The following is a 26,026-nucleotide window of genomic DNA, read 5'->3' as shown; positions in this document are numbered from 1 at the left end:
AGTGTCTATATGGAAGCAAAAGTGTGTGAAGCATGTAAATAACTAGAGGTAGAAAATCTTCTCTTTGGTATTGTCTTTCGTCATTACTTTCGAGGTTTGATAGTAGTCACAACTTTGGTGTCCGCTTTTATAGTGGCACTTGAAATCTGCAAGAAATAAAAGTAAGCCAAGAAGGAGAGCACTCTCACCGTTTGGTGGTGGGCCACTCTCTCCCTTCCAACTTGAATGCAATCTCTCGATCTCGCTTTTGTGCTCACACACAGTAGAATATACCGGCTTGCCTGCCTATGAGAAAAGCCCTTAGTTGATTTAAATTAAATCAAGAAACTTTCTCTTTAAAATAATATAAAAATCCCTTTCTATCTCTATCGACTTGGGAAAAAACCTCGGGGGATTCACCATGGAAAACTTACCGCACCACGTAAGTGCAAGGGAGGGGTTTTTTTTAACAAGCTACATAAGCATATAAGTTAGGGACAGGCCCCCAATAATTTATCTCCCAGGCTTAAAAATAAGGGAGGGGGGTATCATATGTATGGGGGGGACGGGGAAGAAGTTAGAAAAGGGGAAAATGAGAGGAAGTTATTGTGTTTCAAAGTCATGGCTCCCCAAAAGAGTTTTCCCTCGAACTTGTGAGTCAATAATTACAAAGATACATGCAAGAACTAACACGGCTTTGTATCAATTCTTTGTTTTGTGATTATAGTTCATTTGTTGAGGGATGAAACATACAAAATCTAGATATAAAGATTTTGTATAGATGCAAATTTACACAAAGAACCTAACACAACTTTATGACCATGTTTTTTGAGCAATTGTGATAGGTCAGAATTGGACGAGTATCCAGAGTGCAGGCTGATCATCACATAGTTTGAAAGTCAAACTAAGACACATTGAGAGTACATCTAGTTATCACCAGACGTGGTTCCTAAGTATGTTGCCAGTCCCTATGCTACACACTCTTTGACTAGATTTACTCAATCAGATCATGTGACACCTAAATTATATATGTAAGATAGAGGTATGATAGTTTTCTCCATTGATTATCATCTAAGCGTAGAAAGGGGGGTCATATTCCCTAATGTGAGTCATATATAGGGGTTTTATCAAAGTTGTCCACTCGCAAGTGGCGTCCCATTTTGTATATAGAGTGAATCCCTCGGGGAAAAAACGCTCCCTTCTCTCGCTTCAATGTTTTGCAACAACAGAGTCATCCTGTCTCTACTCGGCTCTTTGCAGCCTGTGAGTAGCAAGTCTCTCTCTCTCTCTCTCTCTCTCTCTCTCTCTCTCTCTCTCTCTCTCTCTCTCTCTCTGGTTTCAAAACGAGAGAAGATCTCTCTCTTTGATTTGCTACAGGAGAACCTCACTCTCTCTCTCTCTCTTCCTCTTTGATTTCTCTCTCTCTCTCTCACTCACACTTACGTACACAGATGTGCTCGATGCATTGATGCTCGCAACATGCTATACTAAGCAAACGGCCGCTAGAAATGAAGCCCCTTGCCCCTCTTCTTCTTCACAAGAAGACACCAACCCAATGCGCCCTTTCATTTTTTTAAACCATGACCTTTTTTTAGAAAGGATTAACCTTAGACCTTTACAACTTTAGTGACTACCCAAAAATTGGCCTAAACATAAGCAAATACACATTTTGGTGCAAAATTTTTGGATCGACGAGATAATCCACTTGCTTGCGGTTCCATTTGGTAGTGTCGTCAACTTCAAAATTCCTTGGTGCTCCCAAATTGCAAAACGACAACCCTACCTTGACCAAGATTAAGTGCATCAGTTAAGGTAATAATAGTGTAGATGGTGATCATGCTGATGCAAGCAAGTGCAACACGACAATAATGCAATACATGTACAAATAAAAATGCATGCGATGGTACTGCAATATAAATGATGCACTTGTCCCCTAAAAATGCAAGATGTGGAGATTGGGAAGAAAGTACTCGATCCATTCTCTCTACATGGATCTTTAGTATTTAAATATCTTGATGAGAGTAGCAACTCCTGGATTTTCTCACAATCAAGAAGTTAAATACTACAAGAGCTCACGCACTGTCCTCTATAAATCATGAATTCTGAGCTTCAGTTGAACACTTCAAAATCAACAAGAAAATAGTATAGTAATTGCATTTTCATGGAAGCATGGCAAAAGATTAAACGATGCCAAAATTCTAAATAAACGTGTTTGTGCATTATAAATTAAACCACAATATAATTCATTGGCATTTGTAGAGGTCAAGAAATTGAGCACTTCAACTTTGCTAGTTTTACTATCAACAAGTTAGTAAAGGTCAATTGTTAATACCATAGATAATCCTCTTAATTCCTCCTAGTCAAGTTAAAACTGGGTAATTGTTTATTGAAAAAAATTAAAACAAAATATAGAACCTTAACCTATCTATTTGTACCAAAATATGGGATCCAGTTTAGAGGATATTGCATAGATTGATTGGTATTCCCAAGCTTATGCCTCTATCCTCATCCCATAGGCTTCTTCTATGTCATCTATTGATTCTTCTTCTCCTTCATGTGCATATATGTTAATCAAGGATGCTACTATACATGGGTATATATTTTGTGTGGAGGGGTAAGAATGTGCTAGTAGAAAACTATCATCTACTACGTACATAGGGATCAGTTGTGGTCACAAAACATAGTAGCCTTTATAATTCAGCATAATTCTCCTCACACGTTAGGTGGGCAATAATAGACCACTTAGCAAATAGAAGAGGAAAACACATTTGGCATGCTTGAGAAACACTAAGAGGATATCTCTCATCAAATGTAGAAGTAAATGTCTCTCATAAACTAGCCATATTTGTGAACACAAATAGATTTGATTAGGTTCCTATTAATTCTAGGTTTGGTCAATGTGTATGATGTAACATTATGAGTCTTGTGGATTTGGATTTCTAACTTTCATGCTAAACAACTCTCTATATGTTACCTCTATTTTTTATCGCTAGTCTAAGTATAAGGATATAGATATATATACATTCCCTAAGATTTGTTAGTTAAGAGGTCAGGGAGGAGATTTAGGAAAGAAGATAGCGAATGATCGATTTTTGCAAGTGCTTCCCCCTTCCTTGGGTATATCACACCTTTTGGAAAGATGTCGTGACTCTTTGAAACCAATTGTTCCAGGTTGTAACAGGGGAGGACTTTGTTCACCCCAATAGTCCTCCCCTAGGTGTTTAACCGATGGTAAGATGGCATCACTTTTTGAAACCAACTATTGCAGGTTATCATAGGGGAGAACTTTGTCCACCAATATTTTTTTGCCACCCTAGGTGTTTCACCCATTATAAGGTACTCTCCCATGAAGTAGCTCAAAATTATTCTTTAGGAAAAAAATTTAAAATGGAAGTTGTAGATTCATTGATGCTTTTGTGGAGATTGAAAGTGGTAGGTGGGGGTTGTGTAGAAGTGTTTACATCTATGGATGAACTACATCAGTAGCTAGAAGCTAGATCGTTCTCACTTTAGGGGCCAAACTAGCTCTACAACATGTGTGGAGTACATTGTATCATCCTTTACTATACCAGAGCTTTGCATCATATTCCTGAAGAATCTCAGCCCACCTGGATTTTCGACCTTTCAAATCGGTTTGTTGTGTAAACCATATGTTGCTTTCATGGTCAAACACAATCTCAAATTGAGCGCCATACAAATAATGTCTCCATGTTTTCAAATGCAATTGGCCTCCTTTCTTGTAGTAGGATTGCTCCAATAGCACGGTCACTCGCATCCGTTTCCAAAACAAATGGTTTCAAAGGATCTACAATAGCTAGAATTGGTGTTGTAGCTAATGCATCCTTGAGCGTATCAAAACTATGCTATTGAGCGGGCCCCACTGAAAGGTGTTGCCTTTGCCTTTCAGTTGGTCCGTCATGGGAACAACAATGTTAGCATAGGTTTTAACAAACCTTCGATAAAAACCTGCAAATCCTTTAAAAATCTGTAACTCTTCCAGATTTTTAGGAGAAGGCCACTGCCGAATGGTATCCACTTTGGATTGATCCATGTGTAGTCCAGTAGTTGAAATAACATGCCCAAGATAGTGAATTTCCTCTTTCAGGAAATTACACTTAGGCTCCTTGGCACATAATCGGTTTGTTCGTAACAATTTGAACACCCGCCTCATATGTTGTAAGTGTTCTTCCTCAGAAGCATTGTATACTAGAATGTCATTGAGAAAAACGATGACAAATTTGTCCAAGTACGGTTTCAAGACACTATCCATAAGTGTCATGAATGTTGCGAGCACATTGGTTAACCCAAAAGACATAACCAAAAACTCGTAGTGTCCAAACCTTGTTTGGAATACAATTTTGGGTATATCAGCAAGTCGACTATGTACTTGGTGATAACCAGACCGCAAGTCTATTTTTGCAAAGATACGAGCATGAGTGAGCTTGTCGATTTAAGCCACGGTAGTCTACACACATGCACATACTACCATCTTTTTCCTTCACTAATAGGATAGGACAAGCCCATGGTGAATAACTGGTTTGGATAAACTGCAATGACATCGATGCTATTTTGCACTGATCGTGTCAACAGTAATCCTAATGGAAAATCATTAGGAAAAACATCTTCAAATTCCCTTAATAAATTTCTAAAAGCACTAGAAACCTTTGCTTGTTGAGAAGTAGTCGTTGGGTGGAAGAGATGAAAGAGAAGCATACGGCGTTGAGGAATGTTCAACAAATTCAATATTAGATAGAAAATGAGACAATGAGTAACACCAAAAAACTTGATCTATTTCATTATCAGAAATGAGGTGCATAAGCTCAGTTGTACATATCAGTGGTGAGGAGCACACATCCTTCTCTCCTAACAACAACACATGTGTACCATGGGATTCAAACATCAAACTGTTGTGCTCATAGCTATGTTTCAGTGATGGTCCTAGGCTATGCAACCAAGCCCTACCAAGTACCGCGTCTGCCCTCTCCATGTTCATAACTTGAAAATCCAAGGATGTGGAGTAGCTCGAGAACTTGAGTATCCCAAATTTTGGCATCATAACCATTTATCATTGCTACCTTGTAGCGGTGGGAGCTCAGAGTTTGAGGCAATTTGGGTTTTTCCACCAATGCATAATTAATGAAATTGTGAGTAGCACCATCATCTACCAGATGCACACCTTGTGCCCTTGCAGAGATCTGTGCATACACACTAAATCATGTGGTCCAAAAGTTTATTGCCACATGGAAGCTATAATACAACATTCATGCACCACCTCGGTGTGTGTTACTTCCACGGTAGAGAATCGTGAGGAAGTCTCAAGAGGTAGCAGTTGCACCGTGTGCATTGCTTTCTCCTTGCCATGAGCAGAAGATTGCCCCTTGGGACAATCCTTTTTTCCATGGCTGCTTTCCAAACATTGAAAACATAACTTCTCTCTTTTAGCCTTATCAAAGTCCTCAAGAAAAGAGAGGACCACGAGACCCTTGGGGTTTTTTAGCTGCTTCAGAATTGGCTACTATAAATTTCCTTTTGTTGTGTCCATAGCGTGTACGTGTATTACCATGTGTATTAGTAGGAACGTGAATATTATGTGATTTCTTTTCATTTGGATCATCATGAATGTGTGCTTTCACTATGGCCTCCTCAAGTGTTTTAGGGTTCCTAGTCTTGACGTGCTTCTTACGCTCTAGCGTAAGACCGCAGATAAACCCACGTACTTGCTGAAAGGTGTCTAGTCCTTCCAACTTGAGGATAACATCTCGATAGTGAGAGATATATTCAAGTAATGATGGGTGTTGGAGCATGGAACACGTTTCCCAAGCCGTCCAATTTTGATCTGCCTCATTTGTAAGTAAAAATTCTTTGCGAAACATAGACTCAAAGGCTACCCAACTCTGTGGTATGATATTCTTCTCCTTGAGAGACATCCACCATTTGTAGGCCTTGTCTTCCAAAGTTAAACTTGTTTGTAGTGCTTTGATTGCATTCGGAGTATGTCGTAAGGCGTGAATTCCATCCCACTTGCTGAGAAAGATATTCACTTCATGCTTATTGCGATCTCAGACATCTTCTCCCTTAAAAGTCGGTGGTTTGGTGTTTTTCAACAACTCATCCACCTCCTTTGCAGTGAGAGTGTGCAAAGAATATAGAGATGGACCTTGTCCATGATCAGAAGGGCCTTGCCCCTGAGTAATAGTGTGCTCATGCATGTGTGTGTCAATAGGGCCCTTGGCTTGCTGCTGCATAAATTGTATCACCAACATAGATAATTTAGTGATGTTTTCATTTAAAGATGCAAAATTTCATTCCATTACTGATATGCGTGTCTGAAGTGCAAGAAATTCTTGAATATCAAGAAATTTATAAGCGTCATCACCTCCCGTAGCGTCGTGGGCACCCTCCATGAGAGCATCCGGTCATGAGCCATCATGGGTAGGATCAGGCACATGATGCTTGAAATCAAAAGTCAGATGGATATTTAAATCCATGGAAACATCGATTAGCGAAAGGAATAGAAAGAAAATTACCTTGAGTCATAAAATAATCATGTAGTCATAGTTGGCACTGCAGTCAATAATTAGCCTTGCTAAGTATGTTGGATACTAGTGTGAAAAAGTCATCGTCAACGAAGGTTGATGTGATGCTACAATTTTTGGAATTTGGAAGAAGGAACCAGAAATTGACGTCCTATGAAGAAGTTCGCGGCCCTTTCGCGAGATTATGTTGCCCTCAACCGAATACCAAATGGAGATTCAAGGCCCAATTTATTGTTGTACAGTGATTAAGTTGCAAAATTCTGCATCTTATTGACTCTTGGCTTGTTGAATGATATGTCGTGAATCAAGTTCTGTGCCCTCGTATGCCGAGACACCTCTCATTGTAAGGGTGTGTGCCGGGGTGGGCATGCACCCTAGGGCAAAAAAATTTGCCCAAAGTTTTTGGGCCTTAGGGCAAATATGAAAATCCGTTTTGAAAACGGCGATGGAAGCTGCTGCTGCCGCCAAGTAGGCGAGGGGACTCCCACTGCTGCGTATAGTGATGAAATGAGGCCGCCGAAGAGACGATATCCCCTCAACACGGTCACGCGTGCCGTTCAAGGCCGAAACCCAACAATTTTGAGCAGGTGATCCCGTTGTCGTCCTCCCTTGCAAGCGGGGTTGCGCACAGGATGACTCTCGTCAAGGCTATGGTGGGGAGAAGTCATGTCCTCATGCACATGCAAGAGAAGCTCTAAAAAAAGGTGGGGCTCTCCACGCCCTTGTGTCCCCAAAAAGTAACTTGGCTCTTGATACCAGTGTAAGCTCTTGGATGACTAGATATAGGATCCTCCTCCCAACCTCCCAATATAAAGGCAGGCTCCTAGCCTTATGCCCTAGCGGGATCCCCTTGTCCACACTGCCTAGCCTAGCCCCTGGCCCAGTCCGTGACTCCCTAACCTTGCCCTTGTCTTGACACTGGATGAAAAGGAAGTGTTAATAGTGGGTGTGGGTGTTTGGAGCAAAAGAGGTGATGGTGCTGCTCGAAGTTGGGGTGGGGTAACAGGTGGTAATTGGAGAGGTGGTGTCGATTGTAGTTTGGGTACATAAGATGGATCTCGTAAAGATAAACTAGGAGTGGACATGGATAAAGAGTGTGAGACTAGCCATGGGTAGTACAATGGAGATGGCGTCGCAACTAGTTGTGGTTCATAAGCACACTTGTAGGAACTCTCCACATTAACGGCATACGTGAGAAGTATTTAAATCTTGTGGATCCCGAGCCCTCACTAAAATTTGAATACTAGGATGCAACCCCCTAAGAAATGATCCCATGATGGTAAGCGGGTCAATGTTGAATGTGGGAGTATAATGGTCGATAAAATTCCTAAAACTTGTGGCGGCTTGCTTAATGCTTTCATGAGGATAATTTTGCTTAAAGGAGCATAATTGCTCAAAAAATGAGAAAAAGTTTGGAGATTTGCAAAAAGCGGCTAAGAACTTTTGCTCCTAATTGAAAAAATAGGAATATAATTTTCTTGGAACTTGGAAAACCAATTCGAATCTTCACCCTTAAGTGTGGTGCTTAAATAATTCATTACATGTCCTTCCTCAACAATGTACGACGTCAAACAAGAAAAATTGTTTACGTGAGCTGCGGGATCTTCCAAGGGCGACCCATGAAATGTCGGGAGTGGGATGAGTGGTGTGTCACGTTCATAAATTTTGAGGACAAAATTTACATCTGGACGAGAAAATCTTACCTCTACGGTACTTTAGGACAAAATTCTTATTATTGTTTATATGAGTCATGCACAGGGCTTTTAGGTCTCATAAATGCAAGGTCAAGGATCGAATGATTGCCGATGAGAGGTGCACCACAAACTTGTTAGTGTTGTGACTGGTTGAGTGTGGGTGCCCATAAAAGACCGGGGTGACCCACACATGAGTCTTGTAACCTAACGTTTTCCTCATTCTTGAATGTACTGACATTGCCGTCATTCTCTCCTATGTTATCTTCTTACTATAAATAGGCATGAGTGTCTGAGCGCGATAGAGAGAGCATGGAGGTAAGGTGGGAAGCAATGGTGGGCTTCTTCCTCTCTGAAAACATGGGATTCCCTCATTGACGGCTACAAAGATGTGCGTGACAGACCGATTGCGTCTGTTGAGCATTCCTACATTGAGGTTGAGTGTTTGTAGCCTTAGTGGCTCATACACGATGCATAGCAAGGCCCCAACATTTTGATATAGATATACATTAAAAATATGCTAGGCATACATACAACCATGTTAGTTACTTAGCAAAATAATTATTAAGCCCTCTTGTAGCTAAAAGATGTTAAAAATATGCTAGGCACACAACCCCATCAGCTACTTTGAAAAAGAATTATTATGCCCTCTCATAGCTAAAAGATGTGAAAAAAATAACTCCTATAAATAAAAGAAACTAGAAAAAGAGATTTGGTATTGTGTTGTAACATCAATTTTCATAACATGAATCTGACATATAACTTCATAGACTTATTAGGTTTAGTGTTCAAAATGTGTATGGAAATAGAGAGCAGTGATTTTTTTTTCAAATCAATGGTTGACCTTCTATCTGCTCTCAATTAGAACATTGTAGAGCCCTAAAGTCATGGTCACTTACAGAGACATACCCTAATCAAAGTATTATGCCTATAAAAAGTCTATGATCCATTTTTTTTCTATGAATAGACTATCATCCCTCTTAAACACCTATCTCTACTTTCCTCCATAGCTCTCTGAATATACATTAGAAGTCCATGTAAATTTTTTGTGGCTTTGTTAACATTTTTCTTTAATGTCCATTAATCAATCCCAAAATGGCTCTCGTGAAAAAATAAACACCTTTGGTTTTGGTGGATCGTTTGGACTTACTTTTTTTCCATTTTTTCTTCCTATCTCCTAATCTAGATCTCAACATTGTGAAGATTGCATGTTCAAAAGCTTATTTAAAGCGTGACCGGCCCATCTTCAACGTGAGAGATACCTATTATTTTTAATTTATTTTCTCACTAATTATCGTGAAGGCCATGTATAAACACTATAAAATATTCAAGGCATAATATGTTCTTCTAACATATATGCATACAACCAAGTCATTTATCAAAACAATTTAGCATACTTAACTATTACAAACATCACTTGTCATCTTTAGCTTAGTTAACAACTAGTTAGCATCACCCAAAATCCTAAATATGATTACATCATTTGATTCTCAAGATCGGGTACATCTTCTTATCAAATTACCTCAATTGCGATTTTTAAATGTTCAAGATTTGGATGAATGTTTTGTTAACAATTATACAAAATTGATAGTACTAATATCCATTAAAATGTGTTACCTATGCAGTAAAAGGAACACATAAACGGCTACGCTAACCCTACTCGTTTACACTAACGGCTAAATGTCTTAGTTTATTTATTTTCTCATATGAGATATGTTTCAAACTTGGCTTTGCTCGTTTAAATGTTTTCTCGTATCTATCAACAAGACATGTGGCTTTAACAATGCAAACCACAATGTACCATGAGTTTTCTCTCTATTTCTAGAAATTTGCTATAATCTCATTTAATCCATTTTCTCATATTTTTTTATTATTTCTTATATGCACGAGTCTTTCTTTCACTGCATAGGATCCATCTGAACTGTTTTCCTTTACACACGCATGATATGACGAGTGTGAAGTGCTTCAAATACACAACTAACTCCTCACTAATCCATAAGGCCATAGATAAACATTATCGCATCAAAAAGATCCTAGGAAAACAACCATGTGAGTTACTTAGCAAAAGAACTATCCTGCTAAAAGATGTGAAAAAGAGAATGCACGGAAGGGACTACTTTAAACAGAGTTGCTTTGTTCGTTTGAATGTTCTCTTTCATCCAGACATGTGGCTCTAGCAATGCAAACCACAAGGACAAAATCAAGCTTTACATTGTAGAAAGCCAATAAAAAGCCTCATTAACATTGAGGCCATGTGTACAAGTCAAACAGTTTTAAGGTTGAAATAATGGGCTTTACTCCTTTCACGATTCCTTTGAACATGCCACCAACGAATCTATTCATATGTAGGATCTAGAGCACATGCCACCTTGATAATAGAAATTCTTGATCCAGTTGTAGGGTTGTAGCAAGGGGGCAACGATCTCCAAGTATTTGAAACTAGGTTGCAAAGGATTACTTGATCGCCGATGGAGAGCATGAGGAGGTTAGCTCGGGCAACATCATGTAGCTCTATGGCATGTACATTTCGCCAATAAGGGATAGAGACTATGAGAGTATAGTCATCAAAGAGACGCAACCACCTTCCATCTTCAAAGTTGTACTTGTACACAAAGACGCGACTTTGCATGCATGTTGGATTTTGCTTAAATACTAATAGGAGGATTTCCGCATCCATTTGCAGCAATTCATACCTCGCATCTAGCATGCTTCTCTGTGAACTGGTAAAGTCGTCGGGCATGCGCACTTGGCGCCAGTGTGATCCTTCATACAAAGACAACTGAGGCAAGATGTGATGGTGCATGCGATGAAAGGTTGCAAGTGTGCCTTCATGGTAGTAGCGGACATGGCGGAGAATGTGTGGGTTTGTGTGCAATGGTATGGATGTCTCTGGTACATTCCTTACATAAGGACCTTGGAGCACCAATTGCTGGCGCATTGGGTCAGCAGGTGTGTATCGGTCTATAATCAAATGCCCAGGCTCCCGAGGTGATACACGAATGATGCTAAATTGACGAGTCTCATTAGTTTGTTCCAAACGCAATTGACGTCCAAACCCAAAAACAGCATACCTCCTTGTAAGGAGTGGCAATGTCACCTTGTCACCGGTGAAGGCGTTGCTGAGGATTAAAAAGTGGATAGTTCTGGATGGCCTAACAAGAATGTATTCCCAGCACACCACACTCCCCAGACTGCAGATTGGCTCGATACTCATATCTGGATGCAAATCTCTGTATATATTCTGGATGCCAGCATGTATATTTTTGAGAGAAACGCATGACGCAGAAGTGCATATATCAAAGAAAGAGAGAGAGAGAGAGAGAGAGAGAGAGAGAGACTAGGTGAGAGAGTTGCGTTAATAACCTGGACTGAACCTATCTGTAATAAACCTCAAATGGAAGAGTATAATAACTTACGGCTTGGCCGGTTGAGGATTAAGGAGGCCGAAGAGTGTTGCAATGGCGAAGGTGAAGGAGGGATGAACTGCACGGAGGCGAAGCAACTCTCTAATGGGGAGACTCTGGAGCAACTCGTATACTAGAAGATCTTCAGGCAGGAAGATATCGTCACCTGCACGTTGTTGTTGTTGCTGTTGGCGTTCATCGTCATCACCAATATCACCATCACCTGCATCAGGTTGGTGGTGTGCTTAAATGATGGGAGTTGCAGGTGATGAGGGTGAGGAGGAGGAGGAGGAGGAGGAGGAGGAGGGTGGTGGGAGCGCTGCAATTATTCTTGGTGGTGAAGTGGCCGTTGTTATGTAATTTTGCAGTTGCTGCTCGCCATCCATCAAACGCTGTCTCTTCATTTTGCAGAGCGACAATGTTTGAACTTTTCACACAAAAAATTACAGGCGACAGCTTTTATATATATACTTGCGTCTTGTCCAGCGAAGAACTTGCGTCTTGTCGGGGATGGCCTCACCGGCCGGCGACTGTATTACAGTCGGAGACTAAATTCATCCGTTCTGAGAAAATACATCTTCCAAGTGCTTTGAAGTGGTTGATAGTGCTGCACGGTGGATCTAAGTGCTCCAGAGTTCCTCAAAGTGCTTCACAAACATTTGGGGTGCTTCAAAGTGATTATCTACCCCATTACCCCCCACTAATCACATTGCCACTCATCTCTTAAGCTAGAAGCAATGGTGGACAAGGCATGACTTAGTGGTTCCATAAAGGGGTGTCTTTGAAACCACTTTGTTTGAGGATCGAGGGTGAGGTAATTTTAGGGAAGAATAAGGTGGGGGAGAGAGTGAGTTTCAAATTGTTGTCCGAAATTATATGAATATAGTAGCTGAGGCCTTCATAAACAAATGTGAGTCTAAACATCCAAAACTCCTATTTTAATATTCATAATGCTTCAAAGAGCTTCACAGTGGTTCTAGCTGCTTTGAAATGCTTCATAGTGCTTTGAGGTGCTTCATATTGCTCCACACCACTTCTACAAGGTGCCTAGGGTAAGGGGACTAGTGAGTGTACACTCCCCTTCAGTAGGTTACACCCCACCCCAATAGTTTCACTACCCCCGCATGAGTAGATGGTTTATGATAGTTGATGTGGAGAGCATTGATTTATAGGTTCCACGTTCAAGATTGGATGCTTTTTGTCTCTCTATTGACACCGTACTACCATCTCTAATACGCGGGGAAGGTCATTTTGCATGGGAGATGGTGCTAACTTAGAGTAAATTAAACCGGCTACAATTTTGGCAACACAACCAATTGCAGCTAATATCTCATGTCAGTGTGCATCCAATGAATCTGTTTTCACATGAATCTTTGCCATGAGCTTGGAGATCGAAATTTATCTATTCCGCTATTGTCCCCTTTACCCTATAGGTGCTTTAGACTCCTTAATAGTTCCTCAAACCTCTTCCAAGTGATTAATTTGGAGTGGTTCCTAGTACGTCATAGTGCTCTTGAATGCATCCACGTGCTCCACAATGCCTCATAGTGCTTCATCGTGCATCTGAGTGCTCCAAAATGCCTCATAGTGGTTCATCATGCATCTTAGTGCTCCACGGTGCCTCAAAGTGCTTAATATTACTTACAAGTGCTCCTGAGTGCATTAAAGTGCTTCACACTGCTCCAGAGTTCCTCAAAGTGCTTCACAATGTCTCAAAGTGCTTCACAAACATTTGGGGTGCTTCAAAGTGATTATCTACCCCATTACCCCCCACTAATCACATTGCCACTCATCTCTTAAGCTAGAAGCAATGGTGGACAAGGCATGACTTAGTGGTTCCATAAAGGGGTGTCTTTGAAACCACTTTGTTTGAGGATCGAGGGTGAGGTAATTTTAGGGAAGAATAAGGTGGGGGAGAGAGTGAGTTTCAAATTGGTGTCCGAAATTATATGAATATAGTAGCTGAGGCCTTCATAAACAAATGCGAGTCTAAACATTCAAAACTCCTATTTTTATATTCATAATGCTTCAAAGTGCTTCCACAAGGAACTTTTGACCTTTCTCTACATAGAGAATCAAGCTCTACCTAGAAAATTGACCCTATTTTACTGGGTGGCAGCGATCTCATTCTCCACATATAAGTGGTGAATTCCACCAGCTAGGAGGAAAAAGGTCTCTATATAGCAAAAGATCAAATTAGATATAGGAAATTTTGATTATAAAGTAGAGAAAATGGGATTCCATGTATTCAAGAAGACCTTCCTCTAGCTAGATGATAGTTTTGAACACACTCTGCTTAGTTTAAACTACATGCTAATACCATTGAATTAAATCATTTTAGTGTACTAGGGTAGTCTTCTTAATTATCAGCCCCCAATTAGGCAACCTCTCTCTCTCTCTCTCTCTCTCTCTCTCTCTCTCTCTCTCTCTCTCTCTCTCTCAAATAATTGTGTATAGCATGATAAATTAGATATTTGTTTACCCAAATATGTTGGTTTCCAACTTACACTCTAAGAAAATTTGTAAGCTTAACCAAGTGATGAAATCACAAGGCCTGACATATGGAATTTTGTTGCCTTCAAGAGAATATTAAGAACCTGTACTTCTATTTGCGTTTCTAAAGAGAAATAACTATCTACCATGGACAAAGTAGGTTAAAGGATTTTCAGAAAAGAAATATAGTATTCAACACCCCTGGTCTAAAGAGTAAGGATAAAATGGAAACTCAAAGGACAAGGAGTCATGTCCACGAGGGACTTGGAATTTAGAAACAAAGTAAAGCTAAAATTGGACAAGTGCCTAGCAAGAAAAAAAGCTAAAGCAAAAGTAGCTTTCTCCATAGATGCCCATCTTTCAAAAGATATTGATCGTTGATTTTATCTGCATGCACAACACAAAAATGGCCAGTTTATGAAGCTAAGTTTTTCATTTCTGTAATATTAACTACACTCAACCTGTAATTTTCACATGGCTCACATATAATAGCTCTAAAACCCGCCAAAAAACCAAGTCTAAAATTATTTTTTGCATTTTCTAGGAACAAACTAGCATCTACAGTATCTTCAATGCATTCTATTTTCACACAAGCCAAGCCACCACACAATGGATTTCGCATTGCAAACTTGCTCAGTTCTTTCACTATACTTTGGTGCTACATGTTGAGGCACCATGCCATCAAAGCTCCTCGTTGCCTCTAGATATTGATCTACCCATGAACTACAATATTTTGGACAAATACATGACATTAGACTAGTTAATCTAATGGAGAAGTTTTGAAGTGATCTTGTCGTTCATCTACCTTCCATCAACCCTCTTCAACGCATTGACTTCATCGACCCTGTAGAATGATTGGAACACCCAAACGGATGAATTGTTCAAGTTGAGAGAGAGAGAGAGAGAGAGAGAGAGAGAGAGAGAGAGAGAGAGAGAGAGAGAGAGTTTTGTATCCCTTGCTTACACAGATTGACATACAAACAATCTACAATGTTATAGTGTTGAAAGAGCCTCCTAAAGAAAGCAATACCGCTGAGCAAGGCCTTGACATATATAAAGGTGTTCTTCCTTGTTAGCATATACAAAAAGCTCATTGGAGGGAGAATGAAGACTTGATACTCAAGTGCTTGAATTATATCGTCAAAAAGTCCATCTCCATCTAGTCGTGCAAAGCACTTACCTGTATTATACAACATATGTGAAGGCCCAATATGACAATGCAAATCACGAAGCACACCATAAGTACCCTTGAGTGGCGGTTCGTGGTATAATATGGTGGTCTTGTGTAGGCCACATCCAATCTACTAACAAACTAGAGTCATGGCGTGAAGGAAAATTATTGGCAATCTGCGCCGTACTGTAGGTGAACAAAGTGTTGCAGGAAATTAGGAGCGGTTTATTGATGGAGGTGTTGATGGGACTGGTGGCATTATTGATGAACTTGATAGAGCAAATGCTTTCTACAATGAGCTAGAAAGGACACAGGACTTGAAGGAGCCACAACGGAGATCAACATAGCAAGTTAGGTGGGTGGGCTTCCACCTAGTTCATACAAATCCGCTCCTTGCATCCATTGCAATAGCTGAGATCCACCTTTGAAAGAATACACTACTTAAAGCATAAAAAAGAAAAGACCTCTGATGTCCGTCAGGCCTCCATAATTGTAAATACATACATTAGATAGTACAAGACAAAGCATGAAAATGTCGTATTGTGCATTATCTCTTACCATCTTCTACGTGAATCTATAGGGAACCCCCATGACTTTTTCTCCTTTTCACAAAAGCACCTATCAAGTGCCCAAAAAAAACTGTATCAAGGCTAGATCACTACCACTATAGTTCTATGAGTGTGTTGCTAGCCAGAGTGTGTATTGTTCTATGATTTTCCGCAATCCAATGAGTTCAGAGCCTGCTAATGTGCTTTGCGTTGTTGTTCAATGATGTGTGATGTTTTCTTTCAATTAGAGTTAAATTTCTTGTATCTTGCACTGAGGTGCACCCACTGTAGAGAGCATGATATACTTTTTGTGTTATAGGTGCTGGTGGACCTCAATTGGGGTCTAGAACAACTTCACCCCTAGATAGCATTTAACTCACCAAGAAGACTAGTAAGGGGTACCCAATTGGACAAAATCGGGAAAACAACAGAATCTGTCAAGATTCGTTTCGAAACTGAATCAAAAGTGTTGTCCTCAGGCCTTGAAGCTTGCAGAGAAAACGTTTGAGCAAGGGGGAAGCTGTGAGGCGATTCGGTTGTCATGCAGGGAACTGGCAGTTATGGGTTCATGGCACAGAGGAGGTTAAGGTTTTTTTTATATGTAGGGGATGCCTTCAGCTGCAACGCAGGCTGCTCGCTGGGTTGGAGCTCCGATTGAATTCGCTTCATACGTACGTTGCGCGTTCAAATTCCAAATCCGCCTTTTATAATGACACGAAATTTGCATGAGTATCGGATGAATATAATATGACTAGAGCCAGTAGGAAGTACTAGTCGGATGTTAGTTTATTCATTACTTTTTCAGATACCTTCAACCTGAGAGGCTCGCCCCTTAGGCTCCTACATGGAGATGCCTACCCTTCAAAAGGGAACTTAGGATTTGAACCCGCTACCTCCAGCATTTCGACCTTAGTTAGAGCCCAGTAACGAGGGGAGCAAGCATGCGCGGCTACATCTAGAGAGGATCCTTTAATTCTTAAAAAAGGCATGTTGACCCCGGCCTCACTGCCACTACCAGCTTGCCCCTCCTGGATGTCGCCTTCCATTTGCTTGCCTCGCATTCCCTCCCCCATCGGTCGCCACCTGCTTGCGAGCTTGCCTACTTCCATTTTCGTCCATTTCCAGTGCGGATCTTCCCTGATTCCCAATAATAAAGCAATAACAATGAGCGCGCATCCCCCTACTAGTCGGATTAGAGATATCTTTGGAAACAAATCTTGTAAATTTTGAGTTAGTAAATTAGATGTAGAAGTTTTTCCATGAGTTTAGATTTGGTAAGAGTTGGTGGGATATTATTGACGGTGCCGAGTTGTATGGAGGACATAGCTACAGCTAGTTTTGGCGCCCAATATCTAATTTGTCGCTTATAATAGCTCCTGCTCTAGCTGCAGCCCGCTCGCACGCTCAATCTGTAGCACAGCGAGTGCACAACAGCGCGCATCACCTGCAACTCGCTAGCTCCACCTATAACTGCATAGCCAGCACACAACATACGATGCATTCCCTGCATCCAAACATTGTGCTGCTTTCAATTCAGTTATGACTAACGCCACCCTTGCGGCCAAGATCGATAGACATCCACTAGCTGCAGACGGAGTTCGTTGGTGCTTCACCACCTGTTGTTGGTGCCGCCTCCAAGCTTGAGGCCCTCCACTCAATCGGCGCCAACAAGGATCGGAGAGTGATTTCTAGCGCGCTTGGTGAGCCCTTGTATCCTCAAACAGTGAAGCCCCTTGCTGCCTTCAACTCCCTGGTTAGCTAGCAAAGCTTGGCGGCCTCTTGAAGTACAACGCACTGTCGAGCAATTTGCGGTCTTGCCAGGAAAGCACCGGGATTATGGCTGTGAGAGTTTGTGAGAGAACTCAACAAAAACTATATGAAGGAGTTAAACCATAGATGCCATGAAGACTAGGGTTTGGAAAGAAGTGCAATCAAAGAAGACTCACTCTTTCTCTCTTGCACTCACACACACAAAGAAAGAACACAAAAGAGAATGTCAAAACAATACGAAGATGAAAACATCAAGGCTATGGTCATATCGTATCATGGGTAATATGAAAGGGTTAGTAGATGAGTTAATGGCATTCAATCTTGACTGACCAAATAGGCTACGAATTGTTCTTTGGAATTGTAGTTTTGTGCTTACCATAATATATACATTTTGTCTAGTGATTGGGATTAATTGTGTGTACAGATCCTCTTGGTTCATAGCAAGATAACTACGCTTACGTCAAAAGAAAATTTATTGTCTATGAGAGGTAGTATGATGGGATCCGGTGATAGAAGTATTTCATTAAGCCTTTCTGGGCCAAAGAGAAACACTATACATTGTTGAAAGTGTATTTTTCGGCTAATCCATACGTTAATTCTAATAGATCGTAGAGAGTGAAAGCGATAGAAATGATCATCATGTGGGTTATTCATCTAGGATAGTATGTGAGAAATGTAGATATGAGAGAAGTGAAGAGATGAGAAGTTTCCCTCCCAAGCCCTATTCTTGCCCGTAAGCAATAAGGATACTGCGGGGAGAGATGTACCTGTAGAAAAGAGAACCTAGAATTTGCAGAGAGGATGAATTACTAAGAATTTGATAGGTTTGGTTAAGGAGATGAGATTAGATACATAAATATATATATATGTCGGATTAGAGATGAAAAAGAAAACAACAAGAAATCAAGAAAACATCAATGTAGAACACATCTTACTTGACAAACCCTTCGGCACCATTATTGATGGAGAGAGAAGAAGAGGGGAGCAATCCACTTTGATTGATGCGCCAAGTACAACACCTTCTTTGATTAGAGTTGATCTTCCAAGGATAGCGTACAAGAATGGCTAGTCTTCCTCTAGGAGAAAGTGTAGGCTTGGGCTTATGTTAATGGGGCTAAATACAATTAGGCATTACTACTCACTCCCTCAAGAATTCCTCTCATCAATGTCTTGAATGCCTGAGTTCCTTTTCAAGGAAGAAGAGGTCCCCTTTTATAGGTGAAGGGAACCCCCAAGGGTTTACACAAAAAGAGAGGAGCCAGTGTGAATAGGAATTGGAAAAGTTGGAAATGAGATGTCCCTGCATGATGTAGGCAGACTGGGGTCCAGTATTTTGATCATATCTCCTCAACCGTGAGAGGAGCCAGTGTGAATAGGAATTGGAAAAGTTGGAAATGAGATGTCCCTACATGATGTAGGCAGACTGGGGTCCAGTATTTTGATCATATCTCCTCAACCGTGGCTTCAAATAAAAAAGTAGAAATATGGGCAAAAACTTCAGCTCATTAGCTACGATTTTCATTTTAAAATCATTTTCCAATTCGGATTGGAACCTTGTGTAAAAAATTCATCAAAATAGGGTCCATTTCTGGCAGCAAAAGTCTTCCCGTGGTCCCCTTAGCCTAGACTTTCATTTAATTCCAAAGGACACCTCATGCCATATGAAAGCATGACATTGCTCCTTGACAAAGTTTTGTAATCATGCTTGCAATATAAATGCATTAAAATAAGTGTATCTTTGAAATCATGCCACCTAGTGTCCCACTAGGATTTGATTCCCTCCTAGTAGCTATTTAAAAAGAAATATAAGAAAAGTATAAAAAATACATAGAATATATATATATTGGAGTTTACCCTAGATATAGGATCTAGCTAGGGTGTGAGATTATAATGAGATAGTAGAAATAAAGAATCAATGTTTTTTGCCCCAAGTTAAAGAGGCGGAGCTATTGAGCTTTTCCCATAGTATTTTCTAATGGTAAAGTAAGGATAGGTTACCCTTGAGAAAAATAATAGGATGAGATAGAAGGCTTATTATTATACTTAAATATGCATATGTACATTATAGGAAAGATAATTATGTATCTAAAAAGTTACAAGATAGATCTTGTAGCATGCGTTCCCACTATGTACGTGTCACAACACGACAGCGCATCCCCATAGCTAGCGCTCAGGCCTCCAGCTCAGCATCGAAGGAGTCCGGCCAGAATTCTTTGAATCTCATCAAATAATTAAAATAAGGTGAGTTGCCTTACTCAACATACTTATTAGTCAAGGGATGCTAGAAAAAAGCGTAGTGTTTGGCACTACCTTGATCGACATGTATGCCAAGTGTGTTGAACTGGCTTGAAGAGCTTCTTATACGTATGTCAACTCGAATGCAATGATACTACTACTGCATACTGGTGGCTTTCATATTTTGTTGAATTTTCGTTGAGATACCTTTTCTCCGAGGCTTAGCATTTGTCTTATACATTAAAATTATCTTATATAGCGTTCGAACTTAGATCTACCACATTGAATGCTCTCCGCAGAGTTGTTGTAGACCAGAACTGTCGCGCATGCTCAATGCTATTCTTAGGCCTTTCGATTTATACAAAAGAAAACATAAGAACATCAACATTACACTTTTAAACTCAAAACCTACTAATCAAATAAATCAAAGCGGAACTCGGCTCTTGCAAACTAAATGAAAGACTCATTTTGGGAAACTAAAAATATGAGATCAGACCCGTTATTTGCATTACTTGCTTGATGTTTATTTTCTTTCTAAAACAATCAAAGTATTGAACTATTGAAGGCTTGCTTAATTTCTATTGGCTTTGTTGGATTTTCCACGCAAAGTATTGACCGATTGAAGGCTTGCCAAAGACATTTTAGAACCAAAGAAAATGAAGCAACTCATTTATTACTTTTTGTGGAGAAGCCACTCTTAAAATTCATAGAAACACATCATGTTTTTTAAATGTGTGTGTGTGTGTGTGTGTGTGAGAGAGAGAGAGAGAGAGAGAGAGAGAGAGAGAGAGGGTTAATCATGTATTCATTGCTTGTGCAAAGTTTAGGGTTGATATTTTTGGAGTTTTCAAGTTAAGCAAGATCATAGCGGGATTATGGAGCTACATTGTCATCCCTCGATCAAAAAGAGTAACTCATCTCTTGTGGTAATGGTTAGTTATTTTTTCTTTGTGCACACATGCACACATACACACTACATATCTACACTTTCAGATTGTCTCATGATGTGTCTTGTAATGTTCTATTGAAAAACACTTTACGCTAGCTAAGGATGGTTTATATAAAACAGTTTATACTCTAGTGGGTAGACTTCACATCCATGTTTTTCATATCATTAAATTGTTTTATCCTAAGGTCCGCAATGTTTTAATAAACGACAATTTAATTGAGTTTACCTTTTTTGACTCAAAATTGTATAGTTTAAATTCGAATAGACATGTTGTTATATATTTTTACACTTCGTCACACAAATACATACATTCTAAGATTTGTGCAGGCTTGTTGGCTTACAGTACAAGCCTTACACTTTATGCTTGAGTTCTTTGTGATAAAATCACTTAATTGGATAGACATACTTGCATGTAGGCCCCACATTTGTACATTCACACTATGTCATGATGTTATATCTCATGAGTCTCTTCTGTCTTATATGATTCTCTTCATGCCACTTCCAAAAAAACGTTCATAGGCATGACGAAATGTTACATCTATAGACACATATGCATTTAAAATGAAAGTGTTAAATATTTGATGCTTACTCTCAAACATGCATGTATAGGTTATGGCTGGACAAGATATCGTAGTTGAGCTTGTTGCTGATTTAGCTAGGCGACACGAAGGAATGATTGTTTGGGCCGAGAAACAGTTCCATGTGTTTGAAAAAGAGAAACCTCCGATACGCATTTTGAGAATAGTTGTAGATGACAGTCGATGGTGGTCAGAGAATATGGTTATAGTTCTTTTAAAGGAATTATTATATCCCGCTCACTTCTACAAATTAGTTTATCATGATGTAAATCTTATGTCTTTCTAGGATTTTACATAAAAGGCTTGATGTGATTAAAAGCCTTATTCTTGGCAAGAAATTATGTCTTGAATGAATTTACTCATCATTCATGCTAATAATGAGGAGAACTTTTTGTTACACTTTTTGGAATAATATGTAACTCTCTTATTAAAGTTTGTCAATTTCCTCCATGTGATGTAAAGTATATGGTAACTGAGCACACCGACCCTTTTATTGGTCTTTGAGACTCCAACTATCTATTACACCATGACTTGTAACTTAAAGTTCATACACATAAGCATTGCTTCCAAGACTAGGACTCTCAAATGTCCACGCATGCATACCTAAGGTAATCAAATAGCTCCACTTCTAAACTATGTAATTCTATCACAAGTCAACATGGCCTCTTCATCTAAGACATTTAGGTGCACTAGTAATTACAAGTGTCAACATACGGCAGAAGGTTTTGTAGAGTTAGGAAAGAGTACCTATCATGCTCACCTTCAACAAGATGCTCGAGGCAACATACATCCCTCGATGCGAAGGTCAATTTCAGGCAATATACATCCCTCAGCACCAAGAGCACAATTAGTTTCCAGCATTTCTTCTAACCGATCAGTATCCTCTGACTTGTCTGCTCATGAGAGGGATTTGGATTCAGTCACATCGAGACAATTGTGGTGTAATTGTAGGGCTTATTGTAATGGGGGCAAGATCGTGAGTCGTGCAACTTATACTAGACATTGCAAGGCTAGTCAAAGATATGACGCTTATTGGAGTAGCGTGCATGGTCGAATGCGGAACGTCAATTTTGACGAACCATCAAATCCTATAACAAGGTCTTCTTCAAAGGAGAACTTTACAAGGTTGGAGATAATGTAGTGGTCTCGTGGGATGAAGGGAATACACCAACCAATAATGTGGGACATTGGAAGGCTTGCATCAACCACTTCTTCTCAATTGAGCATAATGGCAACTTGAGAATATTCTTTGGAGCGAACTATTATCGCCAGAGGATTTCATATATTCAAGAGCATGACATCTTACAAATTGGTAGTACTACAGGAATGAATCTTCTTCAACAAAGAGTTATGCCCTATACTTGGGATTGCATAAGACCCTTCGAGTCTTTGCTACACAAGTTTATAGCTTCTCATTGTGGAAATAATATAATTGCATATGAAACTAAAGACTTACAGCTAAGACAACGACAAGTTGAGCCTAGTTGTGCTGGAAGTATTCCACCTTAGAATGACATTATCCTAATGAAACCAACCCTAAACCCTTTGTGTTCTTTTAGCACGTTACAGTATGTCGTTGTAAGGGTTGTGGATCATGCTCCCATGCAAGTGAAAGTTGCATGGATTAAAGAGATTGAGACTCAATATGGAGAGAAACGATGGAAAGTTGTGAAAGAATATGAAGAGTGGAAAACTTGGTGGTTGTGCGAGAGTAGTAATAGTTTTAAAAAGAATAAATATTATTGCTGGAGGTTTTGTAAAGGAGGTTCCTGTTATGTGGCAATCATGACTATACAATAAAAGGTAACACTTGAATCTAAACATAGTTAGTAAATATTTTCTTAGGGGAGAGTAATTTGATTATTTTCAAAAGCAATAATATTAATGTGGTTCATTTTGTGTTTAGTGTACAAATGGCTGGGATCCAATCGAAAGACATTGAAGCTATGGTAAACAATCCAGACTTGGTAGAATTTCTAGAGGCCGTGATTAAAAAGGCTAAAGCTGCAACTCAGACCAAGCAAGGTACTAGTGCATGTTTGTTCAATAGCACGTTACTCTAGTGGTTGCAAAGTTGTTTAATAACTTTCTAATTAGCATTAATATGCGTAGAAATACAAAGTGGATCGTCTCGACTAGTTGCCTCAGAAAACAAAGATTCTTTGCCAAATGAAAATGGTAACATACTTTGATTATTAGCATCAAATATATGATTCAAAAGTGGTTGACTTTATTAGAACTAATCTTTGTGAATGCTATTTATAGGTGTACGGATTTCTTCATCCTCTAGTAAAGAAAAAGTTAGGGCACCCTCTTATGACGATATATTTTTTCCACCAAAGGGGAAGGATAGGGATCCTAATAAGCTCTATGGGAAAGAGCTATTAGAGAAAATGCATAAAGAGCATCATGCAATTATGCTTGATAACTATCGTGTTCGTTGATGGTTTCGTAATTTCTCTATGCCGGCCGACTTACGTCACAACACAAAAGGCAAAGATGAGATTATACAAATTATTCGCGATAACTATGATAAATTTGCGGTGCTTTCTTGGGAAGGAGCTGAATACAAATGGCATGTGGAGGACATCTACAAATGGGTTGTGACCTCAAAATAAGAAAATCTTAAGTACAAAAAGTCAAAGGTAGATAATAGCGTTATCCTTGTTTTTACTTGCTTAATTTACTTTGTATATTTTAAAAATATTATTTAATTATTTTATTTATGACCTTAAATAGGAGGTGTTTGTGAAAAGTGAAAGAAAAAGTCAGTCCAATGAGGAAAACATCGACCCTACAATTTCACTTGAGGTATTGAATATTCTTACAATAGTAACTTATTATTAAATAATCACTTGAAATTTATCTTTTTTTTATTGTTATCTTTTACAGCCTTCTGTTAATGTTGTCGCAATTTCTGGTGATGAGAAAGAGAAAATGATTGATAGCTTTGAGGTAGCTTTTTGTAGTATCAGTCTTTTGAATATATATGTATATATAGTATCTATAACACATGATTTTACTATTTCAAGCAGCATGACCAAAGTGTATTAGTCAAAGGAGATTTTTTATACTTTGATGGTATGTCAGAGGTAAATATTTCATAATTTACGTTTTGTTATCTCTTTTTAACATAGCATGCTTGTTCGTGAAAGTTAAATTTGTTCTACTTGTAGGCTGATAAGGTTTTAATGGAAATTAATAACATTCATGGGATTAAAGAGTACCAAGATGAGGTATGTCGTAAAGATTTTATATAATTTGAATACATAATCGGATTTTGTTAAAGTGTTATTTTAAAATGTAGGATGATGCTATGTTTAATGATGAGCTTCTTCCAATGTCGTACACGGAGCTATTACACACAGGACAATCAAAAAGAGTCCTAGCAAACAAAGATCTTGATACATCCGTTGAGACTTCTTCATCAAAAGTTATAGATGTAATTCTCCTTTCATACTTCTTTTTGTTATTGAATGTTTTGGTTTTTAAAGTTTTTAGTTTACAACATAATATGGTTTTTATATCACTTTCATTAGGAGCCATGTTGTCAACATAAGAGTGGCAGAAAGAGAAAGGTAAGTGTTCTTCTCTTTTATTAGCTTTTTATAATCTTGGAAAAGAATATTGCTTTGATTTTTAACTTCGTATTCTATGCTTTTTATATTGAAGATGAGTGAGAAAATGAAAACACTTAGTGAGCTTGACAGCGCTCGTAAAAGAGAGAGCAATGTCAACAAAAAGGTATATAACTTAATTTAGGGGTAAACTTAATTTTGTGTTATAAAGAGTCTAAGTAAAAGATTGCTTTCTTCTCTTTTTATGGTTAGATTTTGAGTACAAGTTCAATTCAAAGAAAAATATTGATTATGATGATTCTGCAAAGGTTGCAAAGGTGAGTGTTTAAAAGTACATGCTTATAAGGATTAGTAGTGAATCCATATAAAATATCTTATTAGATTTTTTTCTTTTGTAGATGGATTCGTACACATTAGAGGATATGGAGATTATCTTATTAGTGTACACTAAGAAGAGAAAAGTCAATGAGATGTATTTTTTGCTTCAAAAGGTGTATCTGAATTTGAAGAAAGAGGACATTACATTCAAGGCTTATACTAAGGATTTGAAAAATCCAGATAGCCACTTGATGTAAAGCAAGTTATAATTTGGCTAATCGAGATGAACAAGATAGTCATTCATGGCTACTCACCTTTGAGTGCCAATGATATTGAACTTCTTTGTTAGAAGCATATTTCATGGCAAAAACTTGTGATTTTGACTTTAGGAAGTTATTATGGTCTTTTAAATTGGGACTATGTTTAATAATTTTAAAACATTGTAATGTGGTGAGCTCTCAAAATTTGTCTTCTATACGTTTTGTCTACATGATTTGTTATGTGATATTTAAGTATAGTTGTTGCTTTAATTATGGTCAATTTTAATTACAAAGAGTTAGAGATTTTCTCCATATAGATATTAGGGATTATACATATAGACGAAAGAGCAATTAGGTGTTCAAATTAACTATATAGATAATTTTGTATATGTAGAATGAGATCCTATGCTTGAATCACTACATAGAGAATATTTCACGTTCTCTAGTTTGGACTTTTATTAGGTATGTATATCTAAAGTATCAAAAAACAAAGAGAATTTATTTTTTTTTCTATGT

General features: G+C 38.8%; 3 pseudogenes; 2 read left to right on the top strand and 1 right to left on the bottom strand.

Moving 5' to 3' along the window:
• Positions 1-10,500: 10,500 nt before the first annotated feature.
• Positions 10,501-16,895, bottom strand: LOC147432781 (uncharacterized; annotated as a pseudogene).
• A 4,493-nt stretch (positions 16,896-21,388) lies between these two features.
• Positions 21,389-24,164, top strand: LOC147432780 (uncharacterized; annotated as a pseudogene).
• Positions 24,165-24,291: 127 nt separating this feature from the next.
• On the top strand, positions 24,292-25,599 carry LOC147432779 (uncharacterized; annotated as a pseudogene).
• Positions 25,600-26,026: the final 427 nt, after the last annotated feature.

The sequence above is a fragment of the Adiantum capillus-veneris genome, chromosome 20 (genome assembly GCF_014529385.1).
Source record: "Adiantum capillus-veneris isolate H3 chromosome 20, ASM1452938v2, whole genome shotgun sequence".
Taxonomy (NCBI): Eukaryota; Viridiplantae; Streptophyta; class Polypodiopsida; order Polypodiales; family Pteridaceae; genus Adiantum; species Adiantum capillus-veneris.
This window is presented reverse-complemented; position numbering and strand designations above follow the sequence as displayed.